General features: G+C 46.4%; 1 protein-coding gene across 3 annotated transcripts in view; it reads left to right on the top strand.

The window, feature by feature from the left end:
• The window catches only part of LCAT (lecithin-cholesterol acyltransferase), a 499,529-nt gene that overhangs the window by 219,097 nt on the left and 254,059 nt on the right, over positions 1 to 26,373 (top strand). The gene's annotated exons all lie outside the window — the stretch shown is intronic.

Genomic DNA, 26,373 nt, shown 5'->3' with positions numbered 1-26,373 from the left:
ACAATTTGTATGGCAGCCCATGGGGAACACCCTAATTCTAATCTTTACTTACACAGTCTTATGTCTACTGGGAAGGTAAACACTAACATACTTATTTTGGGTAGGTGTCTACAGCTGTGCACTCTCACTGAAAATGTTAAGATAAGTGAAGTATATTGATTTCGAATACTATTCTTCTGTCAGCCCTTCATAGATTCTTCTTAGAAGGTGAGGAGATGTCCACAATACTTTTCATAACCCATTTTGTGGGTACCAGATCACACAGAGTTCTCTCCTTCGGATCAAAGAGCATCCTATAGGGCCAACCTATACATCTCAAACGTTGGATTGCTTTGAAGTAGCCAGAAGTAGGAGAAAGAGAGGGAACCTTGCAGTTGTCACACGATTCTGCTCCAAACAGTGCTCTAGAGATGAATTTAGTTACATTGATTTAACTAAAGCAGTTATGGTACTCCCTCAAACATTTGAACTGAGGGCTGTCAAGGGTGATGTTAAATGTGCAGCAGAATTCTTCTTTGTTATAATGGTCCTACAGTTACATGTGTCAGAAAAACACATCCTTAAATAATGAAACTTTCTCACGCTTTCCCATGCAGGATATAGAAGGACTTTGGTATATATCTTTAGCACTCTTTGTGAACGGAGTAAAAGCTTGTACTCAGTGAGCACCTATGTATATGGAAATCTTAAAGCTAGGCTTTTGAGGAATTGCACACTGTTATTAAATTGCCCGGCATGGCGTTCACACATCATGGTCAGTGACTAGATGCAGGGATTAATTCTCATGCAACCTCATGGTATAATTAATAACCAATACCAGTTGTCTATAGTACTGACATATTGCAGGGAAAAAGACCGAGCAAACCATTTCCATATTATATAAATGCCAATCTATCATTCGAATCACAACAAAAGAAGCCTATCCTTTTAATTGCTTTTAATTGTTTGTTACCTGACATTGGTAGCAAAATTGGTGTCTTTGTAAAATATAGGTGGTCACAGAAATGAATCTCTTAAACCATCCTCTGCTGATCAATGTAGTACTGAAAGGAAATCACCTGAGTCTGCATGCATTCACACTAATAACTGGATAGACAGGAGTATGTTACATATCAAAACAACCAATGCCAAGAGGGGAGGAGTCCTCTCCTGCATAAGTTGAAGGTGACTGTTATGCATTGAGGCTCCGAAACTCAAAGGTGTGGTCCTCTAGCAATGCCTCATGAAAGCATTCTAGATGGACAGGTTCCTGTTTGATGAGCCCAAGGATGCAATATACAGTAAGAGGCAAAGAATGATGGGACAACAGGGTGATAGATCAATTATCACAGTGGACGGTGGGGGAATCATAATGTGAAGGGAAATAGCCAGTTTGAGTGCAAACTTCAGAATCTTGCTGTTGATTGGCACACATATCTTGTACTTAAGAGTCAAAATGGGAAATCACCCAGTGCTCCAGGAGAGTTGCCATCTTACTAACGATATCCTTTTCACTTACAGTATAACTAATGTCTACCAACACTCTGGATAGATACATAGTGGTTACCAGGCTTCTGGAGGGTCATTCAAGGACACTTCTTAGTGTTTATGCCTCTCCCTCCTTATTAGATTCTACAATAAAAGCAATGACACTGCTGTTAGCAAAATCCCCCCTTAGAACGGCAATCATTGTTTGAGAATTTAAGGCTATAATGTTTGTTCCCTATCTCACTAATTCATTTTCAGCCACAACCAGAACCGCAAAACTTTCTGAGTGGACTTGCACGATTGGCCTTACTGACATATGGTGCTTACAGATTAGGGGGAAAGATAGTACACATACTACTCACCTCTTTACTGCACATCATCACACATGGACTACCTGTTTGTTCCCACCACAGAAGTCTATGATATCGCACATACCTTTATACTCCAGTGAGGTATATTAGATAATTTCCTCAGAGAATGGACAACAAGTTGTGCTGTGTAAAAGGAGAGTGGGGGTCTACTGAACAATTGCATGTTGGCTCCTGGATCATTCCTCAACTGATTATTTTCGAAATCACATCACAAAATATTTTGAGTTCAACAAAGGCTCCTTTCCCTCCCCTGTCACACTGTGGGAAGCTTATACAGGGTAAAGCTGTGTCTTTCACTAAGGGTAAAACCAAAGATAAAGAGGCTTAAGTGCTGCTACTAGAGGGAGAAATCTCCAATTTCGAGAAAACAGCTAATACAACCCCCAGTATTCATCAGGGTACTAAGAGTGACTCATAACAAAAGCTACCCAATTCTAGGGGTGGGTGATAAATTTAGCTCTGATGGTGGAATTCTGGTCACTGAGTTCCAGTCAAATTCTGCCAACTGCCGTGTGGTTGTGTTTTATCTCGTGCGTGGCTTGCCAACGGTAAGTTTGTGGGGACAAGCTAGATTTGGCATCCCCTAGTGTGATTTTCAGTCACTAGGAGGGCACCTAGCAAGATTTCTGCAAAGCAGGAGGTTGCGACCGTTTGTGGACAGAAAGATGCCACTCAAGTAGAAAATCTACTCGAGCGGCAGCAAAATCCACTCAAAAGCAGATCGCTCTGGGGCACCACATGGTGCCATTCCCACTATTTATTTTAGTGAAGAACGAGCTCCCGGTGTTAACATGCCTATTTCTGCCTGTTCGCGGAACTCCTTGGAATCTCAGGAGTTTTCATGCTACTCTGAAGAATTCCGTGGAGTAAAACTCTGCAAGTTTCACCCACCCTTACCCAATTTTGCTTGGTTGGGCTGGTTTCATGCCCAGGGAGAATCTATTAAATGGGAGATAAAGCAGGGAAGCTTCTGTATTGGTTCACAAATAAGGAACATGCCAATCTCCATGATACAAAAGAAGGAGGGCGAAATGGCTTAGATGGTGCCAATTTCACCTCATATCACAAAACATTATAGGCCTCATTTACAAGGCTCAGAGCAGGCGTAAAATTGGCACAGGGCTTTTCTCTATGAGGGCTGCCTCGCATTGCTATAGTATTGACATTTTATTGACGCTAGTCAAGAAATGCGTAAGTTGACATCCAACAGATGCTCTGAATTTCTGACACATCCGTAAAAATGTGCGCCATGCAGCTCTGTATTGTAAATACAATACATCTGTGTCATTTTTAGGGGATCAAAGGACAGCAGAAGAAATCTGACGCATTGGGTCAATGTGACAAGTTCTTGCCCAATGCTGAGATAGAAAACTTCATCATGTGTGACTTTCCAGTGCATACCCTATCCACAGCAGAACAAGTTGAATGAGATCTCCCTACCACTGAAGATGAAATCCAGCAGGTCATCACCTCAATATCCTCTGGCAAAACCCCAGGCACCAATGGATTTCTGTGAGAAAGTAGCCTCTTTCTAGCATGGTTACCCCCATTTTTGGCCTGTTTGTCAGTATGTTTTAACTGTGTCACTGGGATCCTGCTAGCCAGGACCCCCGTGCTAATGGTTTGTGGCCTACTTGTCAGTTTGTTTCACTGTTTTAGTCAGTATGCTTAACTGTGTCACTGGAATCCTGCTAACCAGAACTCCAGTGCTTATGCTCTATCTGGTTTCAGTTTTGTACTTACATACTGGTAACCCAGTTTTCACTCCAAATTGGAATACTGGACTCCCCTTTTAAGTCCCTAGTATGTGGTACATAGGTACCCATTGCAATGGGGTTCAGGGGAATCCTTATGGGCTGCAGCATTTCTTGTGCCACCCATAAGGAGCACATACAAAGTACAGGACTGCCAATGCAGCCTGTGTGAAATAGTGCATGCCCTTTTTCTCTGCCATTTTCACTGCACCAGGTCACTTATAAGTCACCTATAGGTCAGGCCTTCAGACCCTGAAGGCTGGGCGCAAAGTACCTGTGTGTGAGGGCACCCCTGCACTAGCAGAGGTGCCCCCATGTTGTCCAGGCCCACTTCGTGAGTGCAGGGATGCCATTTTAAGTGTGCACTGTACATAGGTCAATACCTATGCACAACTTCACAATGGTAACTCCGAATATGGCCATGTGAGGTCTCTAACAACTGGGAATTGTACCCCAATACTGATTCCAGTATTTGTTGCACAATTCCATGCGCTCTGGGCGCTCCACAGTGGACCCCCAGTACTGCCAATTCCATCTTCTAAGGTTTTCACTGCAGCCCCAGCTGCTGCCACCTCACAGACAGGCTTCTGCCCTCCTGGGGGTTGAGCAGCTCAATCCCAGGAAGGCAGAACAATGTATTTCCTTTAGGAGAGGGGTGTTACACCCACTCTCTTTAGAAATAGGTGTTATAGGCATGGGAGGGGTATCCTCCCACAGCCTCTGGAAATGCTTTGAAGGGCACAGGTGGTGCCCTCCTTGCATAATCCAGTCCACACCGGTTCAGGGACCCCCAGTCCCTGCTCTGGTTCAAAACTGGACAAAGGAAAGGGGAGTGACCACTCCCTTGTCCATCACAACCCCAGGGATGGTGCCCAGAGCTCCTCCACAGTGTCCCTGGGTTTTGCCATCTTGGATTCCAAGTTGGTGGGGCACTCTGGGAGCATCTGAGTGGCCAGTGTCAGCAGGTGATGTCAGAGATCCCTCCTGATAGGTGCTTACCTGGGTAGGTGACCAATCCCCCTCTCAGGGCTCCTCTGGGTGTTTCCTCAGATTCATATCGCAAGACTCCAGCAGGAATCCTCTGCATCCTTTACTTCATCTTCTATCAATGGATCAACCGCTGACTGCTCCAGGAACTCTACAAAACTGCAACAAAGAAGCTAAGACGACTTCTGCAACATTGTATCTTCAGCTCCTGCCAGCAACTGCGACAGTTTCCACGTCGTGCATCCTCTGAGGACTGCCTGTCGCCAGCCTGCACCAAAAGAACCAAAGGAATCTCTTGTGGAGTGACGGAGTCACTTCCCTGCTTTAGCAGGCACCTCTCTGCAGCGACGACTGGTGGCTTTGGTCCCATCTCCAGACAACAGGCGTGGATCCAGCAACACGGGTAGTAGACTAAAGTGACTCCGGCAGTCCCAACGTCCAGCTGTCCAACTTAGGTGGAGGTAAGAGCTTGCCTCCCCATGCAAAACAGTACCTCCGTGCACCGCATGACTTGCAGTTGCAAGGCTTGTGTGCGACCTTCCAAGAAGTTCTTCGTGCACAGCTTAGACCTCCAGCACTCCATCCTGCGACGCACAGCTTCCTGAGTGGTTCTCCGGCGGCTTGGGAATCTTTGCGTCGTGCTGCATGGGCCTCTATTTGCGCCTCCTTTGTCCCCGTGCTGTGGGACTCCTGTGTGGGCTGCCTGGTCTTCTGAGGGCTCTCTGAGTTGATGAGAGCCCCCTCTGTCTCCCTCTCCTGGGTAAAGACCACGAGGTCCCTCCTGGTCTCGGGCAGCGCTACTTTCCGCTAACCTCGAGCTTTGTGTGTGCCAAGGCTTGTTGGCAGGATCCAGCGATGCAAACCAGACTGCATTCATCCATCCGGTGTGGGACATCTTCGGCACCAACCAGGAACCCGCATCTGTCTTCTTTGGTCTAATACTGACTTTGTCTTCTCACCGGTGGTTCTTCTTTTGCACCTTCATCCGGGCTAGCAGGGGCTCCTGTTCTCCCTGGACTCTTCAGTGCTTCTTGGACTTGGTCCACTTCTTCCTCAGGTCTTCAGGTCCAGGAATCCATTGTTGATTTCTTGCAATCTCTTCTGATTCTTGCATTATCTTCTATCACAACTTCTAGCGTGTTTCAGGAAACTTGCTGTGTTTTACTCCTGTTTTCTGGGGTGGGGTATTTTACTTACCTTTGGTGTTTTCTTACACTCCCAGCGCCCCTTTACAAACTACACTTGCCTAGGTGGGAAACCGACTTTCGCATTCCACTATTTTGGTATATAGTTTGTGTTCCCCTAGGCCCATTGCAACCTATTGTGATTTTCACTATTTGCACTGTTTTCCTACGGCAGTACCTACCTGTTTTTGGTTACTACTGTATGTATTGTGTAATTTACCTATCTCCTAAGGGAGTATAGTCCCCAGAGTATTGTTGGCATTGTGTGACTAAAATAAAGTACCTTTATTTTTGGATCACTGAGGATTGTCTTTCATGAGTGTGATTACTGTGTGACTACAGTGGTTTTGCAAGAGCTTTGCATGTCTCCTAGTTCAGCCTTGGCTGCTTTGCCTACAGCTATCTCTAGACAGCCTGGCTTCTAGACACTGACTACATTTCACTATAAGGGATAACTGGACCTGGTATAAGGTGTAAATACCTTTGGTACCCACTACAAACCAGGCCAGCTTCCTACAATTTCCACTTGAGTTTTTCATAACATATTCCTCTTCTTTTCCCACACTTAATGGCCTTTTGTAAAGGAGCCTACGAGAAACAGTTGCTGACACATGACTTGAACATGAGAGCGGCAATAATAATAGTCATTCTAAAACCTGGGCCCATATTTATACTTTTTTAGCGCTTCATTTGTGTCATTTTTCAACAAAAAAAGCGACGCAAACTTACAAAATACAATTATATTTTGTAAGTTTGCGCCGCTTTTCCATCCAAAAATGACACAAATGCAGTGCTAAAAAAGTATAAATATGGGCCCTGGGAAGTCCCCAGAAGATTGTGCATCTTATCATGTGATCTCTTTGATCAATGTAAAATCAGAAATTCTTGCTAAGGTTGTGGCAACTGGATTGGTCAAAGTAATTTGCATTATGGTACATGAAGACCAAAACGGCTTTATGGCCACCAGAAGCACCAGGCATTGCTGTTGTGTCTACATCTTTCTCTGGCTCGACTAGATGACTGTTGAAGGATAGCGCCATCTTGTCGGTGGACACTGAAATAGCCTTTAATTCTGTACACTGGCCATTCATGATTCATGTTCTGTGTAAAATGCAATTTGGACCTCCTTTCTTAGGTTTACCAAACCATGTATGCTGCCCATGATCACAGGTCAGAGTCAGGTCTTAGAGAGGGGCACGCATCAAGGGTGCCTGCTCTCGCCCCTGATGTTCGCTTTGGTGATAGAGCCTTTCTTGAAAATGATCAGGGGAGATTCTCACAGGGATTTAAGTGGAGTGGCGGCTGTGCAAACAGAATTTGCCAATATTTTTCTGTATGTGTAACAGTCCAACACAAATATCCCTCATTTCAGCTATCCTCTGAATCTACAGGAATGCATCAGGCCTCCGGCTAAACTGGGAGAAAGGTACTATGGCAACCGCAAAGGGGAACTTGCCATCATGTCTCATAGGCACCTGGCTTTGAGTGACAAAGGACCACTTTCATTATTAGATGTGAATATAACATTATCCGGACAGAGGTAGTTGAACCTGAATATACCACCACTCCTCACCAAGATCAAGAGCTACCTTAGAGCTTGAACATTTCTCTCTCTTAGTATGGCAGGTCAAGATGCACTATGTGAAATGATTTCCCTGTCCTGTTTCCTTTACATTCTACAAAACTACCCCTTTATGTTACCACCCATATTTTCTTCTAGTCTCACATGCCCTGATCAATAATTCCATATTGGGAGGCAAACCACCACCCATTTCATTGAGAAATGCTGCCACATGGAATGCTGAGCTTGCTTTATTAAAAAGGCCCACCATTACCCCACCAGCACCATACCACCTATCACCAGACGTCCCCTCCTTTGTTGGAAAGGTTCTCTCAAACACATCAAATGGTACTGCACACTCACTGAAACGCCCTCTCTTTGGCAAGGCACATGACTTGCACAAATGGTATCACTACCCAGGTTTTCACAGTGGGAAGTAATTAGGATATCAACCCTTGGAAATGTTTGAAATCATGACCACATTTATTCATATGAAAAACTAATGGAAGAATTTTGCAATCCAAATCTCAATGTTTCAGATATTTGCTATCACGACGTGCCTTAGTCAAAACTCAGTGGACCAAAAGAGGTTTCCGAGTATAGCCCTTTAGAATCCAAACTAAAAGCAGTCAGTTTAGGGAGGGGTGGCATCTCATGATTATATACATCCGTAGTTATAAACTCACCTTACCCACTAGCACAGCTGAGGCAAATATGGGAAACTGACTAGGGAATTCTTGGTGAGGATGAATGGACAGAGGCTAAAATGGCCCCTGGACATTAGCCATACCCTCTCACTTTCACCTCAATCACTGTAAATATTTTCATAGGTGATATAATTGTCCCACACAACTCTGGCACATGGAATGAGCAAGAAAACCTACATGTCTGAGACACAAATCCTCACCTAATATCTAATATCATACTGTGTGGGAATGCTTCATCACACATGTATTTGTATAGCATCAATAGAATCTTGAGCAGAATGGTAGGAAGAACCGTTGAAACTAGACCACAAAATTAATCTTTTGTGTCTAATCAATGACAAAGATGGTCCACATTTGACTTAAACCCTAGTGGCTACGGGCTGCTTAATCACAAAGGGAGATTGAGCAAGGCATTGGCAAAATGAACAAGCTACTACCATTTCAGAATGGACAAGGGGCATGAACTATTGCACAGAGCTTGAGGAGTTGGTGTATAAGACATAAGAAGTACACAACAAATAAGCCAAAATATTGGACCCTAGGTGGCATATTTATTTATACTTCTTTTGCACCACATTTGTGTAATTTTTAACCAAATTCAGTGCAAAACTAACTCCATATTTATACTTTGGCACTAGACCTGTCTAGTGCCAAAGTCATGGAGTTAAAGTCATTTTTTGGATGTGGAAACCTACCTTGCGTCAATGAGATGCAAGGTTGGCGATCCCGTGAAAAAAATGACTCTATGGACTTAGCGCCATATCTATCCCCCATGCTAAAATTACGCACGGGGGTAGGAGTGGTCAAATAATGTAACGCCTGGGTCAGGTTAGGCTTTAGGGGACCTTTGGGCCTATTTCCATTGTGGAACACCATGGAATAAGCCCACAGGTGCCCTCCCCAGGCCCTAGGGACACCCCCACCCACACCAGAAGGACAGCGGAGGATGGGGGACCCCATCCCAGGTAAGGATAGGTAAGTACAGGTAAGTATTTTATTTTATTTTTTAAAGTGCCATTGGGGGCCCTGTAATGGGCCCCCTACATGGCACTGGGTACAATGGCCATGCCCAGGGGACCCTGGTCCCCTGCGCCTGCTATTGGGGTTGCAGGCATGACTCCTGCCTTTTCTAAGACAGGAGTCATGTGGTATGGATGGTTTTGTGTCAGAAAATGACGCTAGGCTGGTTAGTGTAATTTTGTTTTACTCTAACCTGCCTCACATCATTTTTTGGTGCAAAAGCCCCTTCTCCCATATCTCCACTCCTGTAGGAAAGTACCATCTTGCCTGGCATGTTACCCCCATTTTTCACTGTATATATGTTGTTTTAGTTGTATGTGTCACTGGGACCCTGTCATCCAGGGCCCCAGTGCTCATAAGTGTGCCTGAATGTGTTACCTGTGTAGTGACTAACTGTCTCACTGAGGCTCTGCTAATCAGAACCTCAGTGGTTATGCTCTCTCATTTCTTTCAAATTGTCAATAACAGGCTAGTGACCAATTTTACCAATTTACATTGGCTTACTGGAACACCCTTATAATTCCCTAGTATATGGTACTGAGGTACCCAGGGTATTGGGGTTCCAGGAGATCCCTATGGGCTGCAGCATTTCTTTTGCCACCCATAGGGAGCTCTGACAATTCTTACACAGGCCTGCCACTGCAGCCTGAGTGAAATAACGTCCACGTTATTTCACAGCCATTTTACACTGCACTTAAGTAACTTATAAGTCACCTATATGTCTAACCTTTACCTGGTAAAGGTTAGGTGCAAAGTTACTTAGTGTGAGGGCACCCTGGCACTAGCCAAGGTGCCCCCACATTGTTCAGGGCCAATTCCCCGGACTTTGTGAGTGCGGGGACACCATTACACGCGTGCACTACATATAGGTCACTACCTATATGTAGCTTCACAATGGTAACTCCGAATATGGCCATGTAACATGTCTATGATCATGGAATTGCCCCCTCTATGCCATCCTGGCATAGTTGGCACAATCCCATGATCCCAGTGGTCTGTAGCACAGACCCTGGTACTGCCAAACTGCCTTTCCCGGGGTTTCACTGCAGCTGCTGCTGCTGCCAACCCCTCAGACAGGCATCTGCCCTCCTGGGGTCCAGCCAGGCCTGGCCCAGGATGGCAGAACAAAGAACTTCCTCTGAGAGAGGGTGTTACACCCTCTCCCTTTGGAAAATGGTGTGAAGGCAGGGGAGGAGTAGCCTCCCCCAGCCTCTGGAAATGCTTTCTTGGGCACAGATGTGCCCAATTCTGCATAAGCCAGTCTACACCGGTTCAGGGGACCCCTTAGCCCTGCTCTGGCGCGAAACTGGACAAAGGAAAGGGGAGTGACCACTCCCCTGACCTGCACCTCCCCTGGGAGGTGTCCAGAGCTCCTCCAGTGTGCTCCAGACCTCTGCCATCTTGGAAACAAAGGTGCTGCTGGCACACTGGACTGCTCTGAGTGGCCAGTGCCACCAGGTGACGTCAGAGACTCCTTCTGATAGGCTCCTTCAGGTGTTGCTAGCCTATCCTCTCTCCTAGGTAGCCAAACCCTCTTTTCTGGCTATTTAGGGTCTCTGTCTCTGGGGAAACTTTAGATAACGAATGCAAGAGCTCATCCGAGTTCCTCTGCATCTCTCTCTTCACCTTCTGCCAAGGAATCGACTGCTGACCGCGCTGGAAGCCTGCAAAACTACAACATAGTAGCAAAGATGACTACTGCAACTCTGTAACGCTGATCCTGCCGCCTTCTCGACTGTTTTCCTGGTGGTGCATGCTGTGGGGGTAGTCTGCCTCCTCTCTGCACTAGAAGCTCCGAAGAAATCTCCCGTGGGTCGACGGAATCTTCCCCCTGCAACCGCAGGCACCAAAAAGCTGCATTACCGGTCCCTTGGGTCTCCTCTCAGCACGACGAGCGAGGTCCCTCGAATCCAGCAACTCTGTCCAAGTGACTCCCACAGTCCAGTGACTCTTCAGTCCAAGTTTGGTGGAGGTAAGTCCTTGCCTCCCCACGCCAGACTGCATTGCTGGGAACCGCGACTTTTGCAGCTACTCCGGCCTCCGTGCACTTCTGGCGGAAATCCTTTGTGCACAGTCCAGCCTGGGTCCACGGCACTCTAACCTGCATTGCATGACCTCCTAAGTTGTTCTCCGGCGACGTAGGACTTCTTTGTGCGACTTCGGGTGAGCACCGTTTCACGCATCCTCGTAGTGCCTGTTTCTGGCACTTCTCCGGGTGCTACCTGCTGCTGAGAGGACTCCTTGTCTTGCTCGACGTCCCCTCTCTCTCCTGACGCAATTTGCGACATCCTGGTCCCTCCTGGGCCACAGCAGCATCCAAAAACACTTACCGCACGATTTGCAGCTAGCAAGGCTTGTTGGCGGTCTTTCGGCGGGAAAATACTTCTGCACGACTCTCCACGGCGAGAGGGATCCGTCCACCAAAGGGGAAGTCTCTAGCCCTTTTCGTTCCTGCAGAAACCTCAGCTTCTTCTGTCTAGTAGAAGCTTCTTTGCACCCGCAGCTGGCATTTCCATGGCATCTGCCCATCTCCGACCTGCTTGTGACTTTTGGACTTGGTCCCCTTGTTCCACAGGTACCCTAGATTGGAAATCCATCGTTGTTGCATTGTTGGTTCGTGTCTTTCCTGCATTATTCCCCTATCACGACTTCTTTGTCCTTGGGGGAACTTTAGTGCACTTTGCACTCACTTTTCAGGGTCTTGGGGTGGGCTATTTTTCTAACCCTTACTATTTTTTAATAGTCCCAGCGACCCTCTACAAGGTCACATAGGTTTGGGGTCCATTCGTGGTTCGCATTCCACTTTTGGAGTATATGGTTTGTGTTGCCCCTATCCCTATGTGTCCCCATTGCATCCTATTGTAACTATACATTGTTTGCACTGTTTTCTAAGACTATTACTGCATATTTTGGTATTGTGTATATATATCTTGTGTATATTTCCTATCCTCTCACTAAGGGTACACTCTGAGATACTTTGGCATATTGTCATAAAAATAAAGTACCTTTATTTTTAGTATAACTGTGTATTGTGTTTTCTTGTGATATTGTGCATATGACACTAAGTGGTACTGTTGGAGCTTCACTCGTCTCCTAGTTCAGCCGAAGCTGCTCTGCTAAGCTACCATTATCTATCAGCCTATGCTGCTAGACACCCTATACACTAATAAGGGATAACTGGGCCTGGTGCAAGGTGCAAGTACCCCTTGGTACTCACTACAAGCCAGTCCAGCCTCCTACATTGGTTGTGCAGCGGTGGGATAAGTGCTTTGAGACTACTTACCACTCTTGTCATTGTACTTTTCATAAGAGAAAAATATACAAAACAAGTTCAATGTATATACACATAACCAAAAAGGTTTGCATTTCCTCTTTTCACTCTTTTCTAAGTGCTGAAAAGTACTTCTAACTTTCTAAAAAGTTCTAAAAAGTTTTAAAAGTTTTTTTCCAGTCTTTCTAAAAGCTCTGACAAACTTTTTTCTCTTTTTCTATCACTTTAACTCTCTCTAAAAATGTCTGGCACAGGCCAAAATGTTGATCTGTCCAAACTTGCATATGATCACCTTAGCTGGAAAGGAGCAAGGAGTCTCTGCATAGAGAGAGGTTTGAGTGTAGGGAAGAATCCTTCCTTGGAATTGTTACTTAACATGCTTAGAGAACAAGATAAGGCTAAAAGTGCCCCATCTGTTGAAAAAGTAGCTAATGGTTCCCAATCTGATCCAGGGACTCCCCCAGGAAAAGATTCAGGAAAGAAACTTCCAAGCCTGCCCATTACTAGACAGTCTAGCATAGTTGGTACTGATGTTGAGTCACACCATACAGATAGTGTTGTCTCACATCATAGCAAGAGCATTCATTCTCATCACAGTAGAAATGATGTTTCTGTTAGCCAAGCTGTTAGGGTGCCCTCTGTAAGGGACAGGTCTCCTTCTGTCCATTCTCATCATACTTCTGTTTCAAGACATGTCCCTCCCACCCACCCTGATGACAGATTGTTAGAAAGGGAGCTCAATAGATTGAGAGTGGAACAAACCAGACTGAAGCTCAAGAAGCAACAGCTGGATTTGGATAGACAGACCTTAGAAGTAGAGAAGGAGAGACAGAAACTGGGTTTAGAAACCCATGGTGGCAGCAGCAGTATTCCCCATAGTCATCCTGCAAAAGAGCATGATTCCAGGAATCTGCACAAGATAGTTCCCACTTATAAGGAGGGGGATGACATTAACAAGTGGTTTCCTGCACTTGAGAGGGCCTGTGCTGTACAGGATGTCCCTCAAAGGCAGTGGGCTGCTATCCTATGGCTATCATTTAGTGGAAAAGGTAGGGATAGGCTCCTTACTGTGAAAGAAAATGAAGCTAATGATTACAAAGTTCTTAAGAATGCACTCCTGGATGGTTATGGCTTAACCACTGAACAATATAGGATAAAGTTCAGAGAGACCAAAAAGGAGTCTTCACAAGACTGGGTTGATTTCATTGACCATTCAGTGAAGGCCTTGGAGGGGTGGTTACATGGCAGTAAAGTTACTGATTATGACAGCCTGTATAACTTGATCCTGAGAGAGCATATTCTTAATAATTGTGTGTCTGATTTGTTGCACCAGTACTTAGTGGACTCTGATCTGACCTCTCCCCAAGAATTGGGAAAGAAGGCAGACAAATGGGTCAGAACAAGGGTGAACAGAAAAGTTCATACAGGGGGTGACAAAGATGGCAACAAGAAGAAGGATGGTAAGTCTTCTGACAAGGGTGAGGACAAATCTAAAAATGAGTCTTCATCAGGCCCACAAAAACACTCTAGTGGGGGTGGTGGGCCCAAATCCTCTTCTAATCAAAACAAGGAAAAGAAACCATGGTGCTATTTATGTAAAATAAAAGGCCATTGGACAACAGATCCCAGTTGTCCAAAGAAAAGCACCAAGCCTCCTACCACTACAACCCCTACTGCTACACCTAGTGTCCCTACTAATAGCAGTGGTGGTGGGAGCAAACCTACTAATAGCCAATCCAAGGGAGCAGCTGGGCTCACTATTGGTAACTTAGTTGGGGTTGGTCTTGTTAGGGAGACCACAGAGGCTATATTAGTCTCTGAGGGGGCTATTGATCTAGCCACCTTAGTTGCTTGTCCCCTTAATATGGATAAGTACAAGCAGCTACCCCTAATAAATGGTGTTGAGGTTCAGGCCTACAGGGACACTGGTGCCAGTGTGACTATGGTCATAGAGAAACTGGTCCACCCTGAACAACACCTACTTGGTCACCAGTACCAAGTAACCGATGCTCACAACAACACACTTAGCCACCCCATGGCTGTTGTAAATCTCAACTGGGGGGGGGGGGTTACTGGTCCAAAGAAAGTTGTGGTAGCCACAGATTTACCTGTAGACTGTCTACTAGGAAATGATTTGGAGACATCAGCTTGGTCAGATGTGGAGTTGGAGGCCCATGCAGCAATGCTGGGCATCCCAGGGCATATTGTTGCTTTAACCAGGGCTCAGGCCAAAAAGCAAAAAGGACAGGGAAGCTTGGATCCTGGAACAATGGACCAAGTGCTCCCTAAAGTTAGGGCTAGTAGAAGTAAAACACTTCCTACTATCCCTCCCTCTACAGTGGATTCTACTTCTGAGGAAGAAGAATTTCCACCCTGTGCAGAACCTACACCAGAGGAGCTGGAAGCAGACACTGCTGAGCTTTTGGGTGAAGGGGGGCCTGCCAGGGAGGTGCTGAGTGTGGCACAGCATACCTGTCCCACACTAGAGGGTCTAAGACAGCAAGCTGTCAAACAGGCTAATGGGGATGTCAGTGACTCTCACATAGTTTACTGGGAGGACAACCTCTTGTATACTGAAGCAAGGGATCCTAAACCTGGAACTGCCAGGAGGTTAGTGATTCCTCAGGAGTACAGAAAGTTCCTCCTAACTCTAGCCCATGACATTCCCCTAGCTGGACATCTGGGGCAAATGAAAACTTGGGACAGGCTTGTTCCCCTGTTTCATTGGCCTAGGATGTCTGAGGACACAAAGGAATTTTGTAAGTCCTGTGAAACCTGTCAAGCCAGTGGCAAGACAGGTGGCACTCCAAAGGCACCCCTTATTCCACTGCCTGTGGTTGGGGTTCCCTTTGAAAGGGTAGGGGTTGACATAGTTGGCCCCCTTGACCCTCCTACTGCTTCAGGCAATAGGTTTATCTTGGTGGTAGTGGACCATGCCACAAGATATCCTGAAGCAATTCCTTTAAGGACCACTACAGCACCTGCAGTGGCAAAGGCCCTCCTGGGAATATTTTCCAGGGTGGGCTTCCCAAAGGAAGTAGTATCAGACAGGGGAAGCAATTTCATGTCTGCATACTTAAAGGCCATGTGGAAGGAGTGTGGTGTGACTTACAAGTTCACTACACCCTATCATCCACAAACAAATGGACTGGTGGAGAGATTTAACAAAACTCTCAAAGGCATGATTATGGGTCTCTCTGAAAAACTCCGCAGGAGATGGGATATCCTGTTACCATGCCTCCTTTTTGCCTACAGGGAGGTACCCCAGAAAGGAGTGGGCTTCAGCCCCTTTGAACTCCTCTTTGGTCACCCTGTTAGGGGTCCACTAACACTTGTCAAGGAGGGTTGGGAACAACCTTTAAAAGCTCCAAAACAAGATATTGTGGATTATGTACTTGGCCTCAGATCAAGGATGGCTGAGTATATGAAAAAGGCCAGTAAAAACCTTCAGGCCAGCCAAGAGCTCCAGAAGCAATGGCATGATCAGAAGGCTGTTTTGGTTCAGTACAAACCAGGGCAGAAAGTGTGGGTCTTGGAGCCTGTGGCCCCAAGAGCACTCCAAGATAAATGGAGTGGACCCCACACAATTGTTGAGAAAAAGGGTGAAGTCACCTATTTAGTTGACTTAGGCACTGCCAGGAGTCCCCTTAGGGTGCTCCATGTCAACCGCCTGAAACCCTACTATGACAGGGCTGATCTCACCCTGCTCATGGCAACTGATGAGGGACAGGAAGAAGACAGTGATCCTCTACCTGATCTCTTCTCTTCCACAGAACAAGATGCTCTTGTGGAAGGTGTAGTTTTGGCTGATTGTCTTACTGCTGAGCAGAAAGACCATTGCATAAATCTCCTGGGTCAGTTTTCTGAACTCTTCTCTACTGTGCCAGGTACCACTTCTTGGTGTGAGCACACTATAGATACTGGAGACAGTTAACCTGTCAAAAGTAAGATCTATAGGCAGCCTGACCATGTCAGGGACTGCATAAAGCAAGAGGTGCAGAAAATGCTAGAACTAGGAGTGGTTGAGCACTCTGAAAGTCCATGGGCTTCTCCTGTGGTACTTGTACCAAAACCCCATTCCAAAGATGGAAAGAAGGAAATGCGGTTTTGTGTAGACTACAGAGGTCTCAACCAGGTAACCAAAACTGATGCTCACCCTATACCCAGGGCAGATGAGCTCATAGATACACTGGCATCTGCCAAGTATCTAAGCACTTTTGATTTGACTGCAGGGTATTGGCAGATCAAATTATCAGAAGATACTAAACCTAAAACTGCATTTTCAACCATTGGAGGACATTACCAGTTCACTGTAATGCCTTTTGGATTGAAAAATGCACCTGCCACTTTTCAGAGGTTGGTGAACACAGTCCTGCAAGGGCTGGAGGCTTTCAGTGCAGCATATTTGGACGATATAGCTGTCTTTAGCTCCAGCTGGGAAGATCACCTGGTCCACCTATGGAAAGTTTTAGAGGCCCTGCAAAAGGCAGGCCTCACTATCAAGGCTTCAAAGTGCCAGATAGGGCAGGGTAAGGTGGTTTATCTGGGACACTTGTTGGTGGGGAACAGATTGCACCACTTCAGGGGAAAATCCAAACAATTATTGACTGGGTTCCCCCTACCACTCAGACTCAGGTGAGAGCCTTCCTAGGCCTTACTGGGTATTACAGGAGGTTCATTAAGAACTATGGCTCCATTGCAGCCCCTCTTAATGACCTCACATCCAAGAAAATGCCTAAAAAGGTATTATGGACAGCAAACTGTCAGAAAGCTTTTGAGGAGCTGAAGCAGGCCATGTGCTCTGCACCTGTCCTGAAAAGCCCTTGTTACTCTAAAAAATTCTATGTCCAAACTGATGCATCTGAATTAGGAGTATGGGCAGTCCTATCACAACCTAATTATGAGGGCCAGGATCAACCTGTTGCTTTGATTAGTAGGAGGTTGACCCCTAGAGAAAAGCGTTGGTCTGCCATAGAGAGGGAGGCCTTTGCTGTGGTCTGGGCTCTGAAGAAGTTGAGGCCATACCTGTTTGGCACTCACTTCATTGTTCAGACAGACCACAAACCTCTACTTTGGCTAAAACAAATGAAAGGTGAAAATCCTAAATTATTGAGGTGGTCCATATCCCTACAGGGAATGGACTATACAGTGGAACATAGACCTGGGAGTAGCCACTCCAATGCAGATGGACTCTCCAGATATTTCCACTTAGACAATGAAGACTCATCAGGTCATGGCTAGTCTTATTGTCCTTCGTTTGGGGGGGGGTTGTGTAGGAAAGTACCATCTTGCCTGGCATGTTACCCCCATTTTTCACTGTATATATGTTGTTTTAGTTGTATGTGTCACTGGGACCCTGTCATCCAGGGCCCCAGTGCTCATAAGTGTGCCTGAATGTGTTACCTGTGTAGTGATTAACTGTCTCACTGAGGCTCTGCTAATCAGAACCTCAGTGGTTATGCTCTCTCATTTCTTTTAAATTGTCACTAACAGGCTAGTGACCAATTTTACCAATTTACATTGGCTTACTGGAACACCCTTATAATTCCCTAGTATATGGTACTGAGGTACCCAGGGTATTGGGGTTCCAGGAGATCCCTATGGGCTGCAGCATTTCTTTTGCCACCCATAGGGAGCTCTGACAATTCTTACACAGGCCTGCCACTGCAGCCTGAGTGAAATAACGTCCACGTTATTTCACAGCCATTTTACACTGCACTTAAGTAACTTATAAGTCACCTATATATCTAACCTTTACCTGGTAAAGGTTAGGTGCAAAGTTACTTAGTGTGAGGGCACCCTGGCACTAGCCAAGGTGCCCCCACATTGTTCAGGGCCAATTCCCCGGACTTTGTGAGTGCGGGGACACCATTACACGCGTGCACTACATATAGGTCACTACCTATATGTAGCTTCACAATGGTAACTCCGAATATGGCCATGTAACATGTCTATGATCATGGAATTGCCCCCTCTATGCCATCCTGGCATAGTTGGCACAATCCCATGATCCCAGTGGTCTGTAGCACAGACCCTGGTACTGCCAAACTGCCTTTCCCGGGGTTTCACTGCAGCTGCTGCTGCTGCCAACCCCTCCGACAGGCATCTGCCCTCCTGGGGTCCAGCCAGGCCTGGCCCAGGATGGCAGAACAAAGAACTTCCTCTGAGAGAGGGTGTTACACCCTCTCCCTTTGGAAAATGGTGTGAAGGCAGGGGAGGAGTAGCCTCCCCCCAGCCTCTGGAAATGCTTTCTTGGGCACAGATGTGCCCAATTCTGCATAAGCCAGTCTACACCGGTTCAGGGGACCCCTTAGCCCTGCTCTGGCGCGAAACTGGAGAAAGGAAAGGGGAGTGACCACTCCCCTGACCTGCACCTCCCCTGGGAGGTGTCCAGAGCTCCTCCAGTGTGCTCCAGACCTCTGCCATCTTGGAAACAGAGGTGCTGCTGGCACACTGGACTGCTCTGAGTGGCCAGTGCCACCAGGTGACGTCAGAGACTCCTTCTGATAGGCTCCTTCAGGTGTTGCTAGCCTATCCTCTCTCCTAGGTAGCCAAACCCTCTTTTCTGGCTATTTAGGGTCTCTGTCTCTGGGGAAACTTTAGATAACGAATGCAAGAGCTCATCCGAGTTCCTCTGCATCTCTCTCTTCACCTTCTGCCAAGGAATCGACTGCTGACCGCGCTGGAAGCCTGCAAAACTACAACATAGTAGCAAAGATGACTACTGCAACTCTGTAACGCTGATCCTGCCGCCTTCTCGACTGTTTTCCTGGTGGTGCATGCTGTGGGGGTAGTCTGCCTCCTCTCTGCACTAGAAGCTCCGAAGAAATCTCCCGTGGGTCGATGGAATCTTCCCCCTGCAACCGCAGGCACCAAAAAGCTGCATTACCGGTCCCTTGGGTCTCCTCTCAGCACGACGAGCGAGGTCCCTCGAATCCAGCAACTCTGTCCAAGTGACTCCCACAGTCCAGTGACTCTTCAGTCCAAGTTTGGTGGAGGTAAGTCCTTGCCTCCCCACGCCAGACTGCATTGCTGGGAACCGCGACTTTTGCAGCTAATCCGGCCTCCGTGCACTTCCAGCGGAAATCCTTTGTGCACAGTCCAGCCTGGGTCCACGGCACTCTAACCTGCATTGCATGACCTCCTAAGTTGTCCTCAGGCGACGTGGGACTTCTTTGTGCAACTTCGGGTGAGCACCGTTTCACGCATCCTTGTAGTGCCTGTTTCTGGCACTTCTCCGGGTGCTACCTGCTGCTGAGAGGGCTCCTTGTCTTGCTCGACGTCCCCTCTCTCTCCTGACGCAATTTGCGACATCCTGGTCCCTCCTGGGCCACAGCAGCATCCAAAAACACTTACCGCACGATTTGCAGCTAGCAAGGCTTGTTGGCGGTCTTTCGGCGGGAAAATACTTCTGCACGACTCTCCACGGCGAGAGGGATCCGTCCACCAAAGGGGAAGTCTCTAGCCCTTTTCGTTCCTGCAGAAACCTCAGCTTCTTCTGTCTAGTAGAAGCTTCTTTGCACCCGCAGCTGGCATTTCCATGGCATCTGCCCATCTCCGACCTGCTTGTGACTTTTGGACTTGGTCCCCTTGTTCCACAGGTACCCTAGATTGGAAATCCATCGTTGTTGCATTGTTGGTTCGTGTCTTTCCTGCATTATTCCCCTATCACGACTTCTTTGTCCTTGGGGGAACTTTAGTGCACTTTGCACTCACTTTTCAGGGTCTTGGGGTGGGCTATTTTTCTAACCCTTACTATTTTTTAATAGTCCCAGCGACCCTCTACAAGGTCACATAGGTTTGGGGTCCATTCGTGGTTCGCATTCCACTTTTGGAGTATATGGTTTGTGTTGCCCCTATCCCTATGTGTCCCCATTGCATCCTATTGTAACTATACATTGTTTGCACTGTTTTCTAAGACTATTACTGCATATTTTGGTATTGTGTATATATATCTTGTGTATATTTCCTATCCTCTCACTAAGGGTACACTCTGAGATACTTTGGCATATTGTCATAAAAATAAAGTACCTTTATTTTTAGTATAACTGTGTATTGTGTTTTCTTGTGATATTGTGCATATGACACTAAGTGGTACTGTTGGAGCTTCACTCGTCTCCTAGTTCAGCCGAAGCTGCTCTGCTAAGCTACCATTATCTATCAGCCTATGCTGCTAGACACCCTATACACTAATAAGGGATAACTGGGCCTGGTGCAAGGTGCAAGTACCCCTTGGTACTCACTACAAGCCAGTCCAGCCTCCTACATTGGTTGTGCAGCGGTGGGATAAGTGCTTTGAGACTACTTACCACTCTTGTCATTGTACTTTTCATAAGAGAAAAATATACAAAACAAGTTCAATGTATATACACATAACCAAAAAGGTTTGCATTTCCTCTTTTCACTCTTTTCTAAGTGCTGAAAAGTACTTCTAACTTTCTAAAAAGTTCTAAAAAGTTTTAAAAGTTTTTTTCCAGTCTTTCTAAAAGCTCTGACAAACTTTTTTCTCTTTTTCTATCACTTTAACTCTCTCTAAAAATGTCTGGCACAGGCCAAAATGTTGATCTGTCCAAACTTGCATATGATCACCTTAGCTGGAAAGGAGCAAGGAGTCTCTGCATAGAGAGAGGTTTGAGTGTAGGGAAGAATCCTTCCTTGGAATTGTTACTTAACATGCTTAGAGAACAAGATAAGGCTAAAAGTGCCCCATCTGTTGAAAAAGTAGCTAATGGTTCCCAATCTGATCCAGGGACTCCCCCAGGAAAAGATTCAGGAAAGAAACTTCCAAGCCTGCCCATTACTAGACAGTCTAGCATAGTTGGTACTGATGTTGAGTCACACCATACAGATAGTGTTGTCTCACATCATAGCAAGAGCATTCATTCTCATCACAGTAGAAATGATGTTTCTGTTAGCCAAGCTGTTAGGGTGCCCTCTGTAAGGGACAGGTCTCCTTCTGTCCATTCTCATCATACTTCTGTTTCAAGACATGTCCCTCCCACCCACCCTGATGACAGATTGTTAGAAAGGGAGCTCAATAGATTGAGAGTGGAACAAACCAGACTGAAGCTCAAGAAGCAACAGCTGGATTTGGATAGACAGACCTTAGAAGTAGAGAAGGAGAGACAGAAACTGGGTTTAGAAACCCATGGTGGCAGCAGCAGTATTCCCCATAGTCATCCTGCAAAAGAGCATGATTCCAGGAATCTGCACAAGATAGTTCCCACTTATAAGGAGGGGGATGACATTAACAAGTGGTTTCCTGCACTTGAGAGGGCCTGTGCTGTACAGGATGTCCCTCAAAGGCAGTGGGCTGCTATCCTATGGCTATCATTTAGTGGAAAAGGTAGGGATAGGCTCCTTACTGTGAAAGAAAATGAAGCTAATGATTACAAAGTTCTTAAGAATGCACTCCTGGATGGTTATGGCTTAACCACTGAACAATATAGGATAAAGTTCAGAGAGACCAAAAAGGAGTCTTCACAAGACTGGGTTGATTTCATTGACCATTCAGTGAAGGCCTTGGAGGGGTGGTTACATGGCAGTAAAGTTACTGATTATGACAGCCTGTATAACTTGATCCTGAGAGAGCATATTCTTAATAATTGTGTGTCTGATTTGTTGCACCAGTACTTAGTGGACTCTGATCTGACCTCTCCCCAAGAATTGGGAAAGAAGGCAGACAAATGGGTCAGAACAAGGGTGAACAGAAAAGTTCATACAGGGGGTGACAAAGATGGCAACAAGAAGAAGGATGGTAAGTCTTCTGACAAGGGTGAGGACAAATCTAAAAATGAGTCTTCATCAGGCCCACAAAAACACTCTAGTGGGGGTGGTGGGCCCAAATCCTCTTCTAATCAAAACAAGGAAAAGAAACCATGGTGCTATTTATGTAAAATAAAAGGCCATTGGACAACAGATCCCAGTTGTCCAAAGAAAAGCACCAAGCCTCCTACCACTACAACCCCTACTGCTACACCTAGTGTCCCTACTAATAGCAGTGGTGGTGGGAGCAAACCTACTAATAGCCAATCCAAGGGAGCAGCTGGGCTCACTATTGGTAACTTAGTTGGGGTTGGTCTTGTTAGGGAGACCACAGAGGCTATATTAGTCTCTGAGGGGGCTATTGATCTAGCCACCTTAGTTGCTTGTCCCCTTAATATGGATAAGTACAAGCAGCTACCCCTAATAAATGGTGTTGAGGTTCAGGCCTACAGGGACACTGGTGCCAGTGTGACTATGGTCATAGAGAAACTGGTCCACCCTGAACAACACCTACTTGGTCACCAGTACCAAGTAACCGATGCTCACAACAACACACTTAGCCACCCCATGGCTGTTGTAAATCTCAACTGGGGGGGGGGGTTACTGGTCCAAAGAAAGTTGCGGTAGCCACAGATTTACCTGTAGACTGTCTACTAGGAAATGATTTGGAGACATCAGCTTGGTCAGATGTGGAGTTGGAGGCCCATGCAGCAATGCTGGGCATCCCAGGGCATATTGTTGCTTTAACCAGGGCTCAGGCCAAAAAGCAAAAAGGACAGGGAAGCTTGGATCCTGGAACAATGGACCAAGTGCTCCCTAAAGTTAGGGCTAGTAGAAGTAAAACACTTCCTACTATCCCTCCCTCTACAGTGGATTCTACTTCTGAGGAAGAAGAATTTCCACCCTGTGCAGAACCTACACCAGAGGAGCTGGAAGCAGACACTGCTGAGCTTTTGGGTGAAGGGGGGCCTGCCAGGGAGGAGCTGAGTGTGGCACAGCATACCTGTCCCACACTAGAGGGTCTAAGACAGCAAGCTGTCAAACAGGCTAATGGGGATGTCAGTGACTCTCACATAGTTTACTGGGAGGACAACCTCTTGTACACTGAAGCAAGGGATCCTAAACCTGGAACTGCCAGGAGGTTAGTGATTCCTCAGGAGTACAGAAAGTTCCTCCTAACTCTAGCCCATGACATTCCCCTAGCTGGACATCTGGGGCAAATGAAAACTTGGGACAGGCTTGTTCCCCTGTTTCATTGGCCTAGGATGTCTGAGGACACAAAGGAATTTTGTAAGTCCTGTGAAACCTGTCAAGCCAGTGGCAAGACAGGTGGCACTCCAAAGGCACCCCTTATTCCACTGCCTGTGGTTGGGGTTCCCTTTGAAAGGGTAGGGGTTGACATAGTTGGCCCCCTTGACCCTCCTACTGCTTCAGGCAATAGGTTTATCTTGGTGGTAGTGGACCATGCCACAAGATATCCTGAAGCAATTCCTTTAAGGACCACTACAGCACCTGCAGTGGCAAAGGCCCTCCTGGGAATATTTTCCAGGGTGGGCTTCCCAAAGGAAGTAGTATCAGACAGGGGAAGCAATTTCATGTCTGCATACTTAAAGGCCATGTGGAAGGAGTGTGGTGTGACTTACAAGTTCACTACACCCTATCATCCACAAACAAATGGACTGGTGGAGAGATTTAACAAAACTCTCAAAGGCATGATTATGGGTCTCTCTGAAAAACTCCGCAGGAGATGGGATATCCTGTTACCATGCCTCCTTTTTGCCTACAGGGAGGTACCCCAGAAAGGAGTGGGCTTCAGCCCCTTTGAACTCCTCTTTGGTCACCCTGTTAGGGGTCCACTAACACTTGTCAAGGAGGGTTGGGAACAACCTTTAAAAGCTCCAAAACAAGATATTGTGGATTATGTACTTGGCCTCAGATCAAGGATGGCTGAGTATATGAAAAAGGCCAGTAAAAACCTTCAGGCCAGCCAAGAGCTCCAGAAGCAATGGCATGATCAGAAGGCTGTTTTGGTTCAGTACAAACCAGGGCAGAAAGTGTGGGTCTTGGAGCCTGTGGCCCCAAGAGCACTCCAAGATAAATGGAGTGGACCCCACACAATTGTTGAGAAAAAGGGTGAAGTCACCTATTTAGTTGACTTAGGCACTGCCAGGAGTCCCCTTAGGGTGCTCCATGTCAACCGCCTGAAACCCTACTATGACAGGGCTGATCTCACCCTGCTCATGGCAACTGATGAGGGACAGGAAGAAGACAGTGATCCTCTACCTGATCTCTTCTCTTCCACAGAACAAGATGCTCTTGTGGAAGGTGTAGTTTTGGCTGATTGTCTTACTGCTGAGCAGAAAGACCATTGCATAAATCTCCTGGGTCAGTTTTCTGAACTCTTCTCTACTGTGCCAGGTACCACTTCTTGGTGTGAGCACACTATAGATACTGGAGACAGTTAACCTGTCAAAAGTAAGATCTATAGGCAGCCTGACCATGTCAGGGACTGCATAAAGCAAGAGGTGCAGAAAATGCTAGAACTAGGAGTGGTTGAGCACTCTGAAAGTCCATGGGCTTCTCCTGTGGTACTTGTACCAAAACCCCATTCCAAAGATGGAAAGAAGGAAATGCGGTTTTGTGTAGACTACAGAGGTCTCAACCAGGTAACCAAAACTGATGCTCACCCTATACCCAGGGCAGATGAGCTCATAGATACACTGGCATCTGCCAAGTATCTAAGCACTTTTGATTTGACTGCAGGGTATTGGCAGATCAAATTATCAGAAGATACTAAACCTAAAACTGCATTTTCAACCATTGGAGGACATTACCAGTTCACTGTAATGCCTTTTGGATTGAAAAATGCACCTGCCACTTTTCAGAGGTTGGTGAACACAGTCCTGCAAGGGCTGGAGGCTTTCAGTGCAGCATATTTGGACGATATAGCTGTCTTTAGCTCCAGCTGGGAAGATCACCTGGTCCACCTATGGAAAGTTTTAGAGGCCCTGCAAAAGGCAGGCCTCACTATCAAGGCTTCAAAGTGCCAGATAGGGCAGGGTAAGGTGGTTTATCTGGGACACTTGTTGGTGGGGAACAGATTGCACCACTTCAGGGGAAAATCCAAACAATTATTGACTGGGTTCCCCCTACCACTCAGACTCAGGTGAGAGCCTTCCTAGGCCTTACTGGGTATTACAGGAGGTTCATTAAGAACTATGGCTCCATTGCAGCCCCTCTTAATGACCTCACATCCAAGAAAATGCCTAAAAAGGTATTATGGACAGCAAACTGTCAGAAAGCTTTTGAGGAGCTGAAGCAGGCCATGTGCTCTGCACCTGTCCTGAAAAGCCCTTGTTACTCTAAAAAATTCTATGTCCAAACTGATGCATCTGAATTAGGAGTATGGGCAGTCCTATCACAACCTAATTATGAGTGCCAGGATCAACCTGTTGCTTTGATTAGTAGGAGGTTGACCCCTAGAGAAAAGCGTTGGTCTGCCATAGAGAGGGAGGCCTTTGCTGTGGTCTGGGCTCTGAAGAAGTTGAGGCCATACCTGTTTGGCACTCACTTCATTGTTCAGACAGACCACAAACCTCTACTTTGGCTAAAACAAATGAAAGGTGAAAATCCTAAATTATTGAGGTGGTCCATATCCCTACAGGGAATGGACTATACAGTGGAACATAGACCTGGGAGTAGCCACTCCAATGCAGATGGACTCTCCAGATATTTCCACTTAGACAATGAAGACTCATCAGGTCATGGCTAGTCCTTATTGTCCTTCGTTTGGGGGGGGGTTGTGTAGGAAAGTACCATCTTGCCTGGCATGTTACCCCCATTTTTCACTGTATATATGTTGTTTTAGTTGTATGTGTCACTGGGACCCTGTCATCCAGGGCCCCAGTGCTCATAAGTGTGCCTGAATGTGTTACCTGTGTAGTGACTAACTGTCTCACTGAGGCTCTGCTAATCAGAACCTCAGTGGTTATGCTCTCTCATTTCTTTTAAATTGTCACTAACAGGCTAGTGACCAATTTTACCAATTTACATTGGCTTACTGGAACACCCTTATAATTCCCTAGTATATGGTACTGAGGTACCCAGGGTATTGGGGTTCCAGGAGATCCCTATGGGCTGCAGCATTTCTTTTGCCACCCATAGGGAGCTCTGACAATTCTTACACAGGCCTGCCACTGCAGCCTGAGTGAAATAACGTCCACGTTATTTCACAGCCATTTTACACTGCACTTAAGTAACTTATAAGTCACCTATATATCTAACCT

The sequence above is a fragment of the Pleurodeles waltl genome, chromosome 12 (genome assembly GCF_031143425.1).
Source record: "Pleurodeles waltl isolate 20211129_DDA chromosome 12, aPleWal1.hap1.20221129, whole genome shotgun sequence".
Lineage (NCBI taxonomy): Eukaryota > Metazoa > Chordata > Amphibia > Caudata > Salamandridae > Pleurodeles > Pleurodeles waltl.
This window is presented reverse-complemented; position numbering and strand designations above follow the sequence as displayed.